Genomic DNA, 18958 nt, shown 5'->3' with positions numbered 1-18958 from the left:
ATACAGCATGGCGTTACGTATTACCCTCCTGAACCCACCGATTCCATATTCTGCTAACAGTCATTGGATCTCGACCAACGCGAGCAGCAATGTCGCGATACGATAAACCACAATCGCGATAAGCTGCCATCCGACCTTTATCAAAGTCGGAAACTTGATGGTACGCATTTTTCTTCCTTACACGAGGCATCGCAACAACGTCGGTCAACTGCTGTTTGTGTATGAGAAATCGGTCGGAAACTTTCCTCATGTCAGCACGTTGTAGGTGTCGCCACCGGCGCCAACCTTTTGTGAATGCTCTGAAAAGCTAATCATTTGCATATCACAGCGTCTTCTTCCTGTCGGTTAAATTTCGCGTCTGTAGCACGTCATCTTCGTGGTGCAGCAATTTTAATGGCCAGTAGTGTATATCATATCCACTGCAACCATGATCAGTTACTTAACTGATAACTAACTGACAACCTCAGCTGCCGACAGGTGTTGTTGTTATACCTCGATGTTAGTTATCATTTATTCCAAGGAAAAGCTGCACGGTCATCAACAGTAACTGTTCTTTTGAGAACAAGTTACTGTCTTCGTATATATAGTTACTTAACTGCCCAAATATGAAAAATTGAAACGGTGTAGCTAGCGAGGAGCTTGGTATAAGTATATAGTTCTGGCAATACCTGCCATGACCTCCTTCTTCTGTGAGGATGCACACATATTCCCCGAACTCTTACGGGACTTGGTAAGAATGTCTTCCACGAGTAATGAGTGTGTTGGGGTGGGACATTACGAATGTAGTGTGTGGACATACAAGGTGAGAATGTGGGTCTCGCGGGAGGCGTGCGCGACATAGTCTCTGCAGACGCGCTATCCTCTGTGCCCTCGGTGGCTCAGATGGACAGAGCGCCTGCCATGTAAGCAGGAGATCCCGGGTTCGAGTCCAGGTTGGGGCACACGTTTTCACCTGTCCCCGTTGATATATATCAACGCCCGCCAGCAGCTGAGGGTATTCATATAATGCTTGTTTCTTAAGAAGTGGTTTAAGTGAAGCATAGAGTACAAGCTCCCGTGGAGCTCAGAATAAGATGCTCGCCAAGACAGTCCCTATGTTTCTGCTGCTACATCCCGCATGTGTGTCGGCAGGGTGAAAAGTAGCAGGGTGGAATCAAGGGCGTCTTGAAATCCGAGCGCCGTATTTCCTATCAACGTCAGGTTGGTAGTGCAAAATACGGCCCAATTCTGGCACGTGCTTGTAACCTTCCCGACCCCACATAACTGCCACTCGCAGGGGCCCGAGTGGCCTTTCTCTGTTTAGCGGCGAGCAACCAATGAGCGTGAGCCGATTAAGTGAAAGCTCGCGTTGCTTGGCGACCGGCAGAGATGTTATACTGCGCTGTAGACTACATAGCGAACGTGCTCACGGTTCGCTTTTAGTGTCACAGTTTCTAGTCTAATTCTTTCAGCATCAACTGATTTAGTTCGATGCATTCCACGACCCTTGTCTCACCTTTATTAATGTTCATCTTACGATCTTGAAAGGTGGCTACACTGAGTCACAGCGCCAGAGATTGAGCCAAAGAATTTTATTCCGCCGCCTCCACTGGCAGTGCTTGTTCAGAAGTTGTGGTGGTTAGTGCTTTGCTGAGAGGATGTTGATAGCTGTACTATTTGAGGCCATGTAGTGTGCAGTTGTTTTGATGGGCTAGCCAGCAGATGTTGTTCGAATGGAGATGTTGTAATGATCAGAGTGTATTTTTAGTCAATATATATGAAGGTAAAAGACATTTTTTATTTTTTTTTTTAAATTTCCTAACTAACAATGCCTCTAGGTCACAGGTTCAGTCAACAAAGCATCTGGCTTGTGTTCATGTATTAGACTGTAATTCGGGTTTCTATGTCCAATTATAGTATTTCAGTTTTATTTAATTAATTCAGTGTAAATGGTATTTAAAATATCTTGTCTTATTGAGGAAGAACCGTGCCAGGTGTGTGCGTTGAATCACGCTTCTACACACAGAACAGTTACACTTGTGCTTTGTTGTTCGTAGTTTTTGTTTCGTAGCTTTTATAGTTGCTGGGGACTTGATTAATTATGGTAACGGAAATTTCCTTCCATTCTTTGTTGTTATTCTATGCAGTCAGATTTCGGAGTAATACTAGTCAGGGCCAACCGGTTACGAGACTGCGTAACCGGACAGTCAGCTACTAAAATTAAAATTATTTGCATTAAAAAAAATTAAGCCCCCATGCAATCTCTTTGCGAGACACCACCGATTCCTTTCAACTGCTGGTTCAAGTCCTTTGTCGTCACCGTGGGAATTACAATGTCATTATGGAGCGAGGTGGCGCAGTGGTTATCACACTGTACTCGCATTCGGGAGGACGCCGTTCAAACCAGCGTCCGACCATCCTGGTTTAGGTTTTCCGCGATTTCCGTAAATCTCTTCAGGAAATTGGCGGGGTGGTTCCTTTAAACGGGCAGGGCCGACTTCCTTCCCCACCCTTCCCTAATCCGATGGGAACGATGACCTCGCTGTTTGGTCCCCTCCCCCAAATCAACCAACCGACTACTTTCAATGGCAAACAAAATTTTTATTTCTGCCCAGAAACTTTAAACCCTTTTCCAAATTTCTCCTTCGTTTTCTTCTCGGCTTGGTCAGTGTACAGATTGAATAACGTGGTGAGAGGTTACAACCCTGCATGTACATGGTTAATCTGTTTTTCACAATTATGTGCTTGTCAGAGAGCTCATCGAACCACCTTCAAGCTCTTTCGCTACCGTTCCACCCTCGAACGGCGCACAAGAAAACGAATACTTACATCCTTCCGCACGAGCTCTGATTTCTTCTATTTTACTATGATGATCGTTTCTCCCCATGCTGGTGGGCGCCAAATAATATTTCCGCATTCCGAGGACAAGTTCCACACCCAACTAAAAATACCTGTGTTTGAACGACTGCAACCCGATTCGCCTATCACATCCATGACACTCTCTCCACTATTTCGCGATAGTAAAGAACTTCTTCGATGTCCTCCGTCAATCCTATCTGATGTGGACTCCACACCGTGTACCGGTACTTCAGAAGAGGACGGATAACCGTAGTGAAGGCAGTCTCTTTAGTAGACCTGTTGCATTTTCCATTTGTTCTGCCAATAAATCGCAGTCTTTGGTTCGCTTTCCCTGAAAATTAAGCTATGTGATCGTTCCAATTTGTTTGCAATAATACACTACTGGCCATTAAAATTGTTGCACCAAGAAGAAATGCAGGTGATAAACGGGTATTCATTGGACAAATATATTATACTAGAACTCAGAAGTGATTACATTTTGCCGGCCGAAGTGGCTGTGCGGTTAAAGGCGCTGCAGTCTGGAACCGCAAGACCGCTACGGTCGCAGGTTCGAATCCTGCCTCGGGCATGGATGTTTGTGATGTCCTTAGGTTAGTTAGGTTTAACTAGTTCTAAGTTATAGGGGACTAATGACCTCAGCAGTTGAGTCCCATAGTGCTCAGAGCCATTTGAACCATTTTTTTGATTACATTTTCACGCAATTTGGGTGCATAGATCCTGAGAAATGAGTACCCAGAACAACCACCTCTGGCCATAATAACGGCCTTGTTACGCCTGGACATTGAGTCAAACAGAGCTTGGATAGCGTGTACAGGTACAGCTGCCCATGCAGCGTCAACACGATACCACAGTTCATCAAGAGTAGTGACTGGCGTATTGTGACGAGCCACTTGCTCGGCCACCATTGACCAGATGTTTTCAATTGGTGAGAGATCTGGAGAAAGTGCTGGCCAGGGCAGCTGTCGAACATTTTCTGTATCCAGAAAGGCCCGTACAGGACCTGCAACATGCGGTCGTGCATTATCCTGCTGAAATGTAGGGTTTCGTAGGGATCGAATGAAGGGTAGAGCCACGGGTCGTAACACATTTGAAATGTAACGTCCACTGTTCAAAGTGCCGACAATGCGAACGAGAGGTGACCGAGACGTGTAACCAATGGCACCCCATACCATCATGTCGGGTGATATGCCAGTATAGCGATGAGGAATACACGCTTCCAATGTGCGTTCACTGCGATGTCGCCAAACACGGATGCGACCATCATGATGCTGTAAACAGAATCTGGATTCATCCGAAAAAATGACGTTTTGCCGTTCGTGCACCCAGGTTCTTCGTTGAGTACACCATCGCAGGCGCTCCTGTATGAGATGCAGCGTCAAGGGTAACCGTAGCCGTGGTCTCTGAGCTGATAGTCCATGCTGCTGCAAACGTCGTCGAACTGTTCGTGCAGACGGTTGTTGTCTTGCGAAAGTCCCATCTGTTGACTCAGGGATCGAGACGTGGCTGCACGATCCGTTACAGCCATGCGGATAAGATGCCTGTCATCTCGACTGCTAGTGATACGAGGCCGTTGGGATCCAGCACGGCGTTCCGTATTACCCCCCTGAACCCACTAATTCCATATTCTGTTAACAGTAATTGGATGTCGACCAACGCGACTAACAATGTCGCGATACGATAAAACGCAATCGCGATAGGCTACAATCCGACCTTTATCAAAGTCGGAAACGTAATGGTACGCATTTCTCCTCCATACACGAGGCATCAAAACAACGTTTCACCAGGAAACGCCGGTCAACTGCTGTTCGTGTGTGAGAAATCGGTTGGAAACTCCTCACGTCAGCACGTTGTAGGTGTCGCCACCGGCGCCAATCTTGTGTGAATGCTCTGAAAAGCTAATCATTTGCATATCACAGCATCTTCTTCCTGTCGGTTAAATTTCGCGTCTGTAGCACGTCATCTTCGAATTGTAGCAATTTTAATGGCCAGTAGTGTAATCCCTAGTTGGATAATTAAGTCTACAGAGTTTAGATTTTTGTGATTTATCGTGTAACCGAAACTAAACGTCATTTGGATGACTTCACACTTTACGTTATTTAGAATCATTGTCACTTTTAGCACCATGCAGATATCTTGTCTAAATAATTTTGTAATTAGTTTTGATCATATTATGACTTTACAAGATGGTAAATGAGAGCATGATGAGCTAACAATCTAGGAGGGCTGCTCAGATTGTCTCTTAAATCGTTTATATAGATCAAGAACAGCAGAGGACCTCTAACACTTCCTTGGGGAACGCCAAATATTACTTCTGTTTTACTCGATGACTTTCCGTCAGTTACTATTAACTGGGACCATTCTGACAGGAATCATGAATCCAGTCACACAACTCAGACGATACTCCATAGGCGTGCAATTTTATTAGAAGTAACTTGTAAGGAACGGTGTCAAAAGTCCTCTGGAAATATAAAAATACAGAATCAAAGTCACATCCCCTATCGATAGCACTTACTACCCCGTGAGAATAAAGAGCTCATAGTGTTTCATAATAATGCTACTTTCTAAATCCGTGTTCGCTATTGTCAATAAATCGTTTTCGTTAATGTAATTCACAGTCTTCGAACACAGCATATGTTCCACATCCTACTGCAAATCGATATTACTGATATGGATCTTCTGTAACGTAGCGGGTTACTCGTATTTTCTTTCTTGAGTATTGATGTGACCTTTGGAAATTTCTAGTGCTTAGTTACGGATCTTTCGATGAGCGATTGGTGGTGTATTGTTACTAACTATGGAGCTACTTTATGAGTTTTTTCTGGGAGGAAACTATCTGGTATACAACCTGGACTGGAGCCCACTCCTTTATTAAGTGATTTAAACTGCCTCGGTACACAGAGGATATCTACATCTACGTTACTCATGTTGGGAATTGTTCTTGTTTCGAATATTGGAATATTTACTGCCTCTGCTTTGGTGAAGATTGATGTGTCGGCAGCTGGGCCAACACCTTGTAGATCGAGATGGCTGAAAATGCACGCTAGACTAACGCAGACGGGCGTGAAGTACTGGAACAGGCTACGTAATTAATGCTATGAAGAAAAGTACGTAGCTGGATTAATACTTATCTTTAATCAATCATTGTGGTACATCGCTCTTGACTATACACAGGAGACTTTAATTACAATCACTGTAAGGCTAATGGCGCCTTGCTAGTTCGTAGCCATTAACTTAGCTGAAGGCTATTCTGTCTCTCGGCTAATGAGACAGAAAGGCTTCGTACATCTAGTCGCTAGCTAGGTCGTCCGTACAACTGGGGCGAGTGCTTCTTCGTATCACGAGACCTGCCTTGTGGTGGCGCTAGGTCTGCGATCACACAGTGGCGACACGCGGGTCCGACATGTACTAAATGGACCGCGGCCGATTTAATCTACCACCTAGCAAGTGTGGTGTCTGGCGGTGACACCACAAAGATATTTCAGAAAATCATATCTAGTGACTCAACTTTAGTCGCACTGTCATCAGTAACATTAACATTGCTACTGCGCAGTAATGATATTTACTGCACCTTGCCACTGATATACATTACATACTACTTGAGTCTCTTTGGGTTTTCTGTCGGATTTCGAGGCAGAGTGTCGTTGTAAAAACTATAAAAATCATTTCGCATTGTCTGACACTTAAAAAACGATGAGTTGCTGATATGCTAAAACGAATACTGCACTGAATTACACGTCATTTGACGGGAAGGACCTGCAGTTAGGAGTAATGGGGAGAGGAAAGGGTTCGACCTTTGGGGTAGTTGGTTTATGGAGCCGCTCAAGTCAGATGGATTGTGTTGAGGTGATGGGTATAAAGTCAGAAGTTGGTTAGTGGGAAAACATGAGGCTTAGGATACAGGTAGCTAGGATGGGGCCAGGTGAAAGTCAAGAGGAGGTAAGAAAAACGAAGGATGGGAGGGGAGCCCTGAGAGCTGTTTATGTCTGGTATGATAGGACGGATAGGAGTCACGGGGAGATTTAGGAGCCCTTTAAGACTGCGCTGGGAGAGGGTACGGAGTGCCTGTGAGAGTGGAGCAGGTGGCATGTGTTAATGTGTGGGTGGCAGCAGACCATTATTTCTGATGGGCCGGAGAGAACGAGGTCCGTGCAGTTGAGCTTACGGGAAGCGCAGAATATACAGAGGAAAGATGAGCGGGTACAGGATTCGGAAAGCAACCCTTGGAGAAGTTAAAGGGCATAGAGAGGCATTTCAGCAGTGAATATTACCGCAGTCCATGGGAGAATGGAACGGCAGAAACTGTAAGAGTGTAATACGAGGTAGAACGGAAAGTACTTAAATACTGCCACCAAAATCCATTCAGCCTGCTTGCCATGGTCAAACTTTGATCTCCTTCTACAATTTTACTTCTGACACATTCCTCCACTACTAAATCAAGGGGATTGCAGAATATGGATGGTGATATGGGTATAGAGAGCCTCTGAAAGCTGCCTCAAAGCTAGGACTGTTCTGTAGGAGGGCTGCCTTTCGTGTATAACACGGATAACATGCAGAAAATTGTCTCCTCCGAATAAGGCTGCTATCCAGTAGGCTGCGGGTTCGCTCCGGTTTCGTAACGACCCCGACTGGCCAGAGGGTCTCACGGAAGCAGCTGTCGAGACGGGATCTTTTGTCTTCTGGATGGCAGGCCGCGCCGGAAGCGGGCACTCTGCAAGTTGCGCAACACGACGCGTGTTTGCGTGCGCCCTCTTCGCGTTTCAGGGCTGCAATCATCTGTGACAGTGCTGACGGACGTGGCAACACTGAATTAAGCAAAACGGAAGTAAGGTAGATTTGTGTTTAATGTCGAGTCGAGGTAGCTAGAGACGACGCATAGACTCGGCTACGACAGCGTGTAGTTGTTGTGGTCTGATAAAGCTTTTCACGTTGGCTAGTCCTGGGTGTGTCTCTTCATCCCAATTTAAATGCTGCCACCTAAATCCATTTCAGCCTGCTTACCAAGGTCAAACTTTGACCTCATTCTAAAATTATGCCTCTCACACATCACCCCATTACTAAATCAACTATTCCTTGATACCTCAGAGTCTGTCCTACCAACCGATTCCATAATTTAGTTAACTTATTTCATAAGTTTCTATTATTCACAGTTCGTTTGAGTACATCCTAATTTGTTATCCAATGTACGCATTCAATTTTCTGCTTTCTTCTGTAACAGTACATTTCAAAAATTTCTTCTCTTGTCTGTTCTCGTCTGAACTGTTTACTGTCCACGTTTCACTTCTGTACAGGGTTACTCTCCGGACAGCTGTCCTCAGAAAAGACCTGGTGACATGATTCATTAGGATATTTGCTAGTGTGTCTGAGGCTGGGCTCTCCATTAGGTGACCTTCCTTTTGTAAGCAGAACTATTTGTTACATTGCAAGTATTTTTGCTCGGTAATTACTTTTACGATATTCTTTCAGTTCTTCTGTGATGTTGTTTGCGATTTCTGGGATTCCTGTCAGTTATTCTTTTGCGATATTAACTGGGTCACCAAGTTAGAATGAACATGTAATAGCTGCAACTCAAAATATATTGAGATGACTGCCAGAAAATTTAATATTATGTACAAAGAACACATAAGGGAATTGAAGACTGAATATACCCAACATCTAATGAAAGAAAATCACTACCTGGGCTGAAATCAAGGAAACGTTCCCGCCAAATATCAAAGTCTTTTGAAGTACCTTCAGAAAATACAAGGCTTTCACTGTGGAAATCTAAGCACCAACTCTGGATAGAGCCATGTGAACACCTTCTGGCTGACTACAAAGAAGACTGGGATGTTTTGGTGTTCCCTTAACTGAGTAAGGCTAAATCATCACTTAAGTCATGGGGCTTCTGAGCATAGGACACCAAATGCAAATGTGGCCAAGAACAAACAATTAGCTATATGTGACAATCCTCTCTTTAGCCATTTTAATACTCACAACAAGATTTATTGCTTGCCAGTGACAATGACCTAATAGGTGCTCAGTTTTGGATTTTATCCATTCCTTTGTCTTGTTAATTTATTTTTCCTAATTTATGGACATATAACTATGATCGTTATGTAACTATGTATATGTTCAGTAGTATACATTTAACAGGTTTCTGACATAAGTAACTATGTAAATACGTAGTTTCACATTCTATGGATTATTCGTGCAATTAATCATAATGATGTGAAACTAGTCATTCTAAATTCACATTACACAGTCTTGTGTAAATATTGCTACATGCTGACAATTCCACATTTTTCTTTATTTTATGCCATAACAATAAAGGAAAGGAAATGCTCCACAAAAAGAATATCTCAAACAGAAGGGCATATATAAAAATAAAAATGAGTAAAATGACAGCAACAACTGAAATTTTCTATTAATTTTAAAAACTATGACCAGTTTTGGCTCCTGAACCCATTACCTAGTATTATCCACATAGTATTGAAATACAAAATACAAGAGAATTAGTCAGTTAGAGAAGCATGCACCGATAGGCATCATCAACATCAAATGTAAAACAACTCGACCACACACTTCATAAAAGCAAAAAATTTAAAAGTTACGTAGTTGAACTCGTTTAACATTAAAATAGATGTAAGTCATGTAGGCTAAATAACGTTGAAAAACAGTTTGACAACAAACATCACAAAAACATCACAATGACGTTAATATTGCAGGAAATCGTTTACAATATAGGAAAGTAACATATGTCTCAAGGTGGGAGAACACAGAACGACTGCTGGAACCTAGGAGATGGCATTAAATAGAGAAGCAAGGTACAAAGCGTGTCTTTAGGGAGCAGATAGTTAAGCAGCTAGAGGCAAGCGATGAGATGAAAGTTGATGAAATGCTTTGCAAATAGAATAAAATACAGAACAAAATGGTATTTAAAATATTAACGTGAAAGCACACTAAAAAGACATGTAAAGGGTATTATTATGATAAGGCGACAGACATGACAATGAAGGAAAAGTCGATCCTGCAAACCGATGATGGCAAACAAACAGAAGCCACAAAGGGAATCTCTGGATACAAACACAATGATAATACAACATGTAGCCTAAGGTACGGAATGTGTTCTGCTGTTCATAATTAATGAGTGTACTGTACTGTGTAATGAGATGTAACAGCACTGAAATTAATTACAACACAATACCTCAAACACTCTATGAAAGACACGTAGGAAAACAATGTCTCTTAGGCATTTTTGTTCGTTCAGAATATGGTTCTTATTGTGGTCCAAATCGTTGTAAATTTGAATTTCGTCCAAGATTTTGTATGTCCATCCTTTTAGCATATGTCCATGTAGGTACTTTTCTCTATTTTGTGCAAAATTGTAAGGCTATTGACTATATCAGTGACAATGTATCCTATTGAAATTAAATGAGAATCAATGGTAGATATGTCTTCTGTATGTTTCCTCCCAATGCCTGTATGCTCTTTGAAACTAGTTTTAAAGTTCTGGCTGTCTGGCAAGCATAACAGGCTTTGAAATCAGCACAGCAGATTTTACACATGCTGATATTGTAAATTTACTGTTTTCAGTTTTAATATTGAGTTCCAAAGTAGCTGACCTAGTGTGTCATCAGTTTTGAAAGTAATTCCATCAAAAAAGTCTGAGAAATAGTGACAACAATTGTTGATAGACTTGCGATGAACGCCAAACGAATGACTTTGTTTGATGTTAGTAATGTATAAATCCAGAAACTTAATGGACATATTTTGTTGGTGCTTGTCATGAACGAAACGTTAGGATGAAGTCGGTTCAGCATATGAGCTAACAGATCGGTGTCATCCCTGGATTGTAGGTACAACAACATAGTCATCAACATACTTTGTTAATACATCATTTCTATATCGCCTGTAAATTCTTCATTACAACTACTTTTTCTTCAACAATAAAATTTTTATGCAGAAAGTAGGACTATCCATGGCCTTTCCAGTTGCTAGCTTTATTGCCAATATTTAATGAATCATCTAGATAACCAGTTTTTCACTAAACATTTACAGGAGACACAGAAAATGATGTATTACACAAGGTATGTTTATGGCATTCTGTTGTTGTACCTAGGATCTAAGGATGATATTGATAAGTTAGCTCATAAGATGAGCAAAATTAATCGTAACATTAGGTTTACTGTAGAACACCAGAAAAAAATGGCTGTTACTTTTCAGGATTTATGCATTACTAATGTGAATCTAAGTAATTCTTTTGGCATTTGTCAAGAGCCTACAACAACTGATGTCAATATTTCTCACAATTCCTACTACCAATTGCACCAAAAGAAAGCATCTTTCCAAGCAATGATAAACAGATTATTTAAACTACTCCATAACAATGTAGAAACCAACAAAGAATTAAATATATTGCATCATATTGTCTCCAAAAAGGGGTATCATTTCTCCACAGTTTGTGTAGCAATAGTAATAGTATTATTAATAGTAGGCGTTTTATTTGCTTCCAGATCTATTTTACAATGATTATCGACATGTACTGGTATAACAATTTAAAAACAAAAATAATCAAGTAATTCACATTTACTTACTTATGGGCCTAGTATTACAATGATGTGCCAGATTGTTGGCTGTGGCCTTACAGTAGGAACAATTCAGCATTCACCTTCAATAATTTAGGGCAAACCTAAAGTAAGATGGCTGCATGAAGACTGGAACCTCCACCCTCCAAATAAAAGACTAGTCTTTTTAAAATAGTGCTGCCTCATTTGGTTTATCTCGAGTGTACAATAATGTTTTACAAAATAAGGTACCAATGCTATACTGTTCATTTATTTATCACCCCCCCCCCCCTTCCCCAGTCACTACACACACTATACCTACACTATTTCACAGCAATATAAACACCATCAGCAGATGTCAGGACCATTTTGTATACTTTAACTTCACACTTGCTAGTCTGAAAACCTGCGCCAGCGTCTCTCTATAATGAGTGAGATGTTGAGATCAGAAAGTGGATAACATGTTAGTATTACACATCACATAGCTTTGACAGCAGGGTTTTACAGGAAAGGAAAAAAATGTAGTGTGAAAGTGCTATGTGTGAAGATAGAAGCATTACTGTCGTTATTATTACTCATTTATGTTATATTTTTTACTAAACCCCCACTCTATGTTTCATAATTAATCCCACAGTGTGTATAATGCATTGCTTAACAGGTACTATTAACTGCCTTTTCAAATAAGTTTGTTTCAGCAATTTCTTTAACCTCCTTATGCAGTTTTTTGCGCAGTTTTGCATTCATTGATAGAAAATCCCCCTTTGAGTTTTATGTTTATTGTTTCTTGTTAAATGTATGTTCAGTCTAGATCTTGTCCCGTGGCTGTGGAGAGGGCTGTTTGTGCAGTAATTATCAATTTTGTTTTGGATCTGCTGTTTTGTTTCTCCAGAAACGAATGTTGTAGTTGAGAACTGAGTGTAACATATGAATAGTTGTTAAACGCTCATGACAAGACTCTAAGGGCATAACATACTGATGACATTCTGATTCCAAGTATATTTGTGTGTTCACACCCTCCAACTCAGAATCAACATTCTTTTTCAGAAATTTTACATTTATTGTAGAGTCTATAGAGGAGCAATCTACATTTTAATTTAACAGTTCATTTTCCCTCTGCAAACTGAAATTCATAGCGTAAGTTTTCTTTATGTTCAGTGCCATTTCATTGTTTATTGACCAACTGTAAATTTCTTTGAGGGTGTCATTTGCTTTTTCTACAAGGAGTTGTCTTGTTTTGTAACTGACTATAACACCCCTTGCTATGATCAGCAAAGGGAATTTGTCCCCACTAACTAATCCTACTGGGAAAGTCGCTGATAATAACAGGAAAAGTATTTGTTCTAATATGCTATCCTGAAGAACCTCTATTTTGGTTATGATAAGCGTTTTACTAAAAGTGAAAGACATATAAATCTAAATTAGAGGTTCTTAAAAATAGATGCAACGAATTTAGTAACGATGCTGCAGAAAGTTCAAAATTAATCTCGCTTTCCTTTTATGGGAACTATTCTTAAAAACTCAGTGCACTGTCCCACAGATAGAACTGCCATCAAAACGAATAACACATGAGGTTAGCTAATTTTACACAATACTAAAACTAAAAACAATAAATGTACAACTTCAGTCAAGTATGAAATGTGCTGCGCTGATTTCAGATCTGTTACATTCACCAGATATGCAGGAACTTTAAAACTAGTATCAGATAAAATACAGAACTAGGGGGGCAAAATGCATAATGTGTTCCTTATATTGCCAATAAACCCACAATTTTTCATAAAATGGTATAGGAAATTTAAATTTACAACCATGTGCACTGCAAGAAGAACGATATTATCAACAAACAAAAAAGCGTACTATCAGTGCAAGAATGGAAAGTTTCATTTTTATCTGAATGAAATAACGTTATTTCATCAGATGATCTTTTGTTCTATTAAATGCCTCTTGACGTTCATTTGTCCATTTCCGTGAAACATTTTTCTTTAACTGAGCATGCAGTGTTTGATTATTCAGCACTTGTTCACGTACGAATTTCTTTCAAAAATCACATAATCTCGTGAACGACTTAAGCTGTTTTTGATTTTGACTTTATGAACTCTTTAATTGCTCTTATTTTCTCAGGATCAGATCGAATTTGACTATTAGACACTGCATGCCACAGAAGTTTTACTTACTTCTCAACAATTTTTTTGTTAATTTCAGTGACATTCATTCTTTTATTAAGACATGAAACTGTTTGCACAGAATCTGACAGTTTTCCTCATATGCCTTAGTAGCTACGAATAGGTCATCAACACAAGTAGTAATCTTTATCTTTAATTCCTTTCAAGCACCTCTTGCTGGTATTATTTTTAATCCTAACTGAACCATCTTATAAGATAATAGTTTCCATAAAATAAAAATGCTGGTATTTCCCGTTTTTATCTGCTGGAGGAACTTGTCTGTATCGACAGATAAAGTGAAGGCTTGTCATAAGTTCTACTCTTGCAGTCTTCCACAAAATATCAAGCATATTTTCGGGTTAGTCGCTTTCTCTTTCAATAATCTGGTTAAGTTTCCTGGTTTCTGGTAATGCCCTAACACTTCCACCTCTCTTAGGTCCAATGACAATAGTTTCTTATAAAGACTGTGCTCTTTCCGTCATATACCAATGTAACATCCTCTGAAGCTCCTCCTCAGTAACCTATTGCCTCGCTAATGACATAGTATAGAGTATCATCCTAAACAGTCTATGCACAGTCACTTTGATATTACAATTCTATATTTACCATCTCACCAGGCTTGTTAAAAATACTTCTTGATACTTTAAAGGATATCTTATAACATATATGTTTGTGCCTCAGTAGTACTATAAACTTCTGAAACTTTGTCTCCAGTTGCCTTTTCTGTTTCTTAATCTTCCATGACATATTGTTCAAGATTCATCCGATTTCACTGATTACCTTCTTCAGTACACTTTAATTTTATTTTTCTCATTGAATTCTCTTCTCAGTCTCTCTTCTTAAAATCCCTACACACTCATTATAAGCTCCTTTCTCTCTAGTCATAACATTACAACCACAGTACGTATTTACAAAATATTTCTTCATAAAATAAACTCCTAAAATTATTTTAAATTTAGTTCCGCTACCACAAAAAATTCCACTTCCATTTTATTTCCTTGTACTACAACAGCAGCCGATACCCAATAGTTTCCTGGTTTGGTTAACTTGACTGTTGTCCCTTCAGTTCTCACCCTAGCAACAGACATGACTATTTACTTTTCTTCCTTCTCACATGATATTAAATAACAACAATTACAGAACTGACAATTCACTGCCAATGTCCAAAGGGCTTTTTCTTCCTCCTCATTTATTTTCATTTAATTACAGGTTGTATAGAGTCATCATTTATTCTTCTTCATGCTCATCAAACATAAAATCATCAATCGTTTCTGCAACAATCTCATTTCTTGTTTTCTCTTCTTGTCAGAAGCTTCCTTCTTCTTTCTTCCTTTTACCACTTGGAGCAGCTCTGACTGTCTAGGTGAATTTGAAATTGCAGAGTCTAACAGGAAGTGCAGGTAAAACAGAAATATGACTCATTTATTGTGCAAGTTTTTATTATCCTTTGTGTGTTGTATTTTGGTTTGCTGTTATAACAAGGAGGAGTAACACAGATATGAGTAAATTGAGCATGAAGATACAGGGATATCATTGCTTTCCTATGAGTTTGTGATGCAGTGGGAAATAATATGTCAAATATGTGAATAATCTGCTCACAAAATTTCATTCATGTGCTTCAGTCATGCAATACCGTAATAAAGTAAAAGAGAACTGCAAAAAGCATTATTGTCGTTGTGTCCAGTATTATCAGTCATAATTTGGAGGTAATACATTTTCACTAAACGTCCATTCCAAGAGGTATGACTAACGTTTAAAATCAGTCAGTAACCATTAGGCACATATACCAGAACTGTTTCGCTTTTTAAAAAGGAGAAAACGCTGTTCAAGATTCGCAATGATCCAGAGTTCTTAAATTTCTATCATAGATACAAAAAGATCTATAGGAAGGTGCTGATTGCTGCAAAAAAGTCATTTAATGACAAAATAGTATATAATACAGAGAATGAAAGCAAAGCAGTCTCAGATGTTATAAAAAAGGAAATGGGGAGAGGTAAACAAACACAGAATAACATACTGCTAAGGGAGGGGATAAAGTAATAAATGATCCACAGCACTTAGCAAACTATGTAAATGAGCATTTTTTAAGTATTGCAGAGAAGTTACAGCAAAAATTCCCCCAATCAAATATAAAACCTGTAAATAATGTTGCACTAAATACAATGATGTTACTTCCAACCACAGAGAATGAAGTCAGTAAAACAGTTCAAAAAATAAAAAATAAAAAGTCAATAGGCTTAGATGAAGTACCAATGTGTGTACTGAAACAATGCATAGGGATTATACAAGGCCCCTTAACAAATATAATAAATGAATCCTTCACATCAGGGACATTTCCAAAGCACTTAAAACAGGCAAGAGCCGTACCTTTGCTTAAGAAAGATAAAGCAGAAGACATAGAAAATTATCAGCCCATTTTCCTGCTGTCAGCATTCTCAAAAATAATAGAAGCAATTATGAAAGACAGATTAATGGATTAACTGAATAAATACAATCTTTTAAGCGAATTACATTTTGGTTTCCGAATTGGCAAAAATAAGGAGTCAGCCATAGTAAAATTCACAAAAGTTGTACTTGATGCTCTTGATAAAGATGAGTGTGTCACAGGCATATTTCTGGATCTTTCTAAGGCGTTTGATACAGTCGACCACAAGATTCTATTAAATAAATTAGAAGCATTAGGAATAAGAGGGGTAGCTAACGCCTGGTTTTGATCATACGTAACAGATAGGGTACAAAGAGTAGAGATAAAATATACTTCAAATAGATCTAAACATTTAGTAAAACACTTATCAGAACCAAAATACATTAATATAGGGGTTCCACAAGGTAGCATATTAGGACCAATACTGTTCCTGATATACATGAATGACTTTCCCAGTAGTGTTCCTCATGGTGAAAAAAATCCTCTTCGCTGATGACAGCAATATTATAGTCACTGAGAAAACAAAAGAACTCCTAGCAGAGAAAGCAAATGAAAATCTCAAGGAAGTTTATGATTGCTCAATAAGTAATAAAGTGACATTGAACATAAAGAAAATTAATACCATGAATTTCACTTTGAAGAGGAAAAATGACAATGTTAAATTAAATGTAGATGGCACCTCTATAGACTGTGTTACAAATGCAAAATTTCTAGGAATGAATATTGATTCTCAGTTGAAGTGGTGTGAACACACAGAGGTATTTGCAAACAGAATGTCATCAACATGTTATGCCCTTAGAATCCTATCATCAGTGTGTAACAAGCTGTGTCTTTTAGTTCCATATTATTCGTATGTACACTCAATTCTTAGCTATGGAATTCTTTTTTGGGGAACACATGCACAAAATATGAACACAATTTTCAAACTCCAGAAAAGAGCCAACCAAAAATACTAGTCGAGCTCACTGTAAAGATCTGTTCAGATCACTGGGGATTTTAATTGCTCCATGTGAATACATTTAACAGTCAGTTGTACACATCAAAAATAACATTGGTAATTACTGCACAAACAGCTCTGTCCATGACCATGCAACAAGAGATAGACTCAACTTACATTTACCAAGAAAAAATAAATATACAACTCAAAACAGCATTTTCTACAAAGGAATAAAACTGTACAATAAATTACTAAAAGGGGTTAAAGAAATCTCTACGATCGTCTCCGTGGGAGAATAGCAGCCTGCATTGCTGCGAAAGGTGGATATACACTGTACTAGTGCCGACATTGTGCATGCTCTGTTGCCTGTGTCTATGTGCCTGTGGTTCTGTCAGTGTGATCATGTGATGTATCTGACCCCAGGAATGTGTCAATAAAGTTTCCCCTTCCTGGGACAATGAATTTACGGTGTTCTTATTTCAATTTCCAGGAGTGTAGAAGCGCCACTATCATCTTGGCGTGTTTTCGCAATCGCTCGAGCTGTATCAGATAACTAACGGCGCGTGTCCTTTGTTGCGTAGGTGGCACGCACGAAATAGCAGCCAAGGCGCGTTTAATACGGCCATGGATCCAGAATAGTACCAGTTTCCGAAAAAAGTTTGCAAATAATTTACATCTAGGTCTGAAGACTGCGCGACTTCAATCTGTCGATATAATTCAGCATAGCGGCTTCTTTTTGTCTGTTAAACTTATCCCTCTGGTGGGAAGGGTGCAGCACAAAAGCAGATTGCCCACCCAGTGTTGCCCGTATCGGAAAGGCAGCTAAAAAGTACCTGTTATAAATACATTTTATACATTGAAGGATTGCTTAGCTAAAACAGAGTAGGGGTTTGATAAAAAATGTTATACAAATAAATAATAATAATAATAATGACTATAAAATATCCAACATTCCACATAACACCTTCACTTCGTGTTCTTTTCCTTCTTTTTTTCCTTTCTAGAAATACTTACCCCCAAGCTATGTGTAGCACTATACTAAAACCTCTTCCTCTTTCTGAGCTGAACATCTCACTCATGGAGGGATGCTGACTCAGTTTTTCAGGATAGCGAATGGGAAATTTCGGTACAGAAAATGGCCCAGAGATCACCAGTGCAAGCGCGAGCGCGTGCGCCTGTGTGTGTGTGTGTGTGTGTGTGTGTGTGTGTAGAGGGTGAAGTGAGTGAAGTGATGTGAAACAATGTGTGTATAGTGTGTGCAGTAACTGATAGTGAGATATGAATGAACAATGTGACATTACATTATTTAATAAGTTATTTGTAAAAAATGTATTGTATATGAGGAGTAAATCTAACGATTGTCTCTAACTAGAAGTCTGTAGATATATTGTATACGAATTAGCTTATTTTAAATTGATCTAAATTTGTAAATACTTTGACGTGTCCTACATCCTTGTAAAAAGAGATTTATGGATTAATAAGGCTACTACTACTACTACTACTACTACTTGTTATGGTTAATGGTAAGTAATTTCTAGCTGAGGTAACATCAGTCGTAACATACTGCAAGAAATGCACCGTTGTTTTGGAAAACCAACGTTAAAATTTAGAGACATAGCTGGGCAGGGTAAGAAAAGACTACGTGCTGTACTTCTGATCAGGTGTCGGAATGTATTATCCAGATATGAAGCACAGGAAATAGATCGTTCTAGTTAGCGTTAGCTTCAGTCATGAAATGGCGCTTAACTATCTTAATAAAAACTTTGTAAATGCTGAGTTTCATGTTGCACATTCTTAGAAAAATTAGTACAATTCTTAGCTGAACCATTGTGCTCTTTTAAGGAACGAAATATGTTAATTATAAACATTCAGTAAATAGGTTTCGTTTGTGATTCTGAGAAAGAAAAGGACGACGAATATAGCACCATGTGCTGTTTCTGGAGTTCTCTACAGTGGCTATTGTCACAGTATTTGCGTAGTTTTCATCTGCATCAATTCTTTCTACACTCTGTGTGCCACTTCTCGTCTTTGATGACCGTTTTATTCACATTTCATATCA

The 18958-nt window shown here is 39.2% G+C and overlaps 1 non-coding gene across 1 annotated transcript; it reads left to right on the top strand.

The window, feature by feature from the left end:
* Positions 1 to 866: 866 nt before the first annotated feature.
* On the top strand, positions 867 to 941 carry Trnat-ugu. The gene has a single exon. It is a non-coding gene; the product is annotated as a tRNA-Thr (tRNA).
* The last annotated feature ends 18017 nt before the right edge of the window (positions 942 to 18958 follow it).

The sequence above is a fragment of the Schistocerca piceifrons genome, chromosome 2 (assembly GCF_021461385.2).
Source record: "Schistocerca piceifrons isolate TAMUIC-IGC-003096 chromosome 2, iqSchPice1.1, whole genome shotgun sequence".
Classification (NCBI taxonomy): Eukaryota; Metazoa; Arthropoda; class Insecta; order Orthoptera; family Acrididae; genus Schistocerca; species Schistocerca piceifrons.
This window is presented reverse-complemented; position numbering and strand designations above follow the sequence as displayed.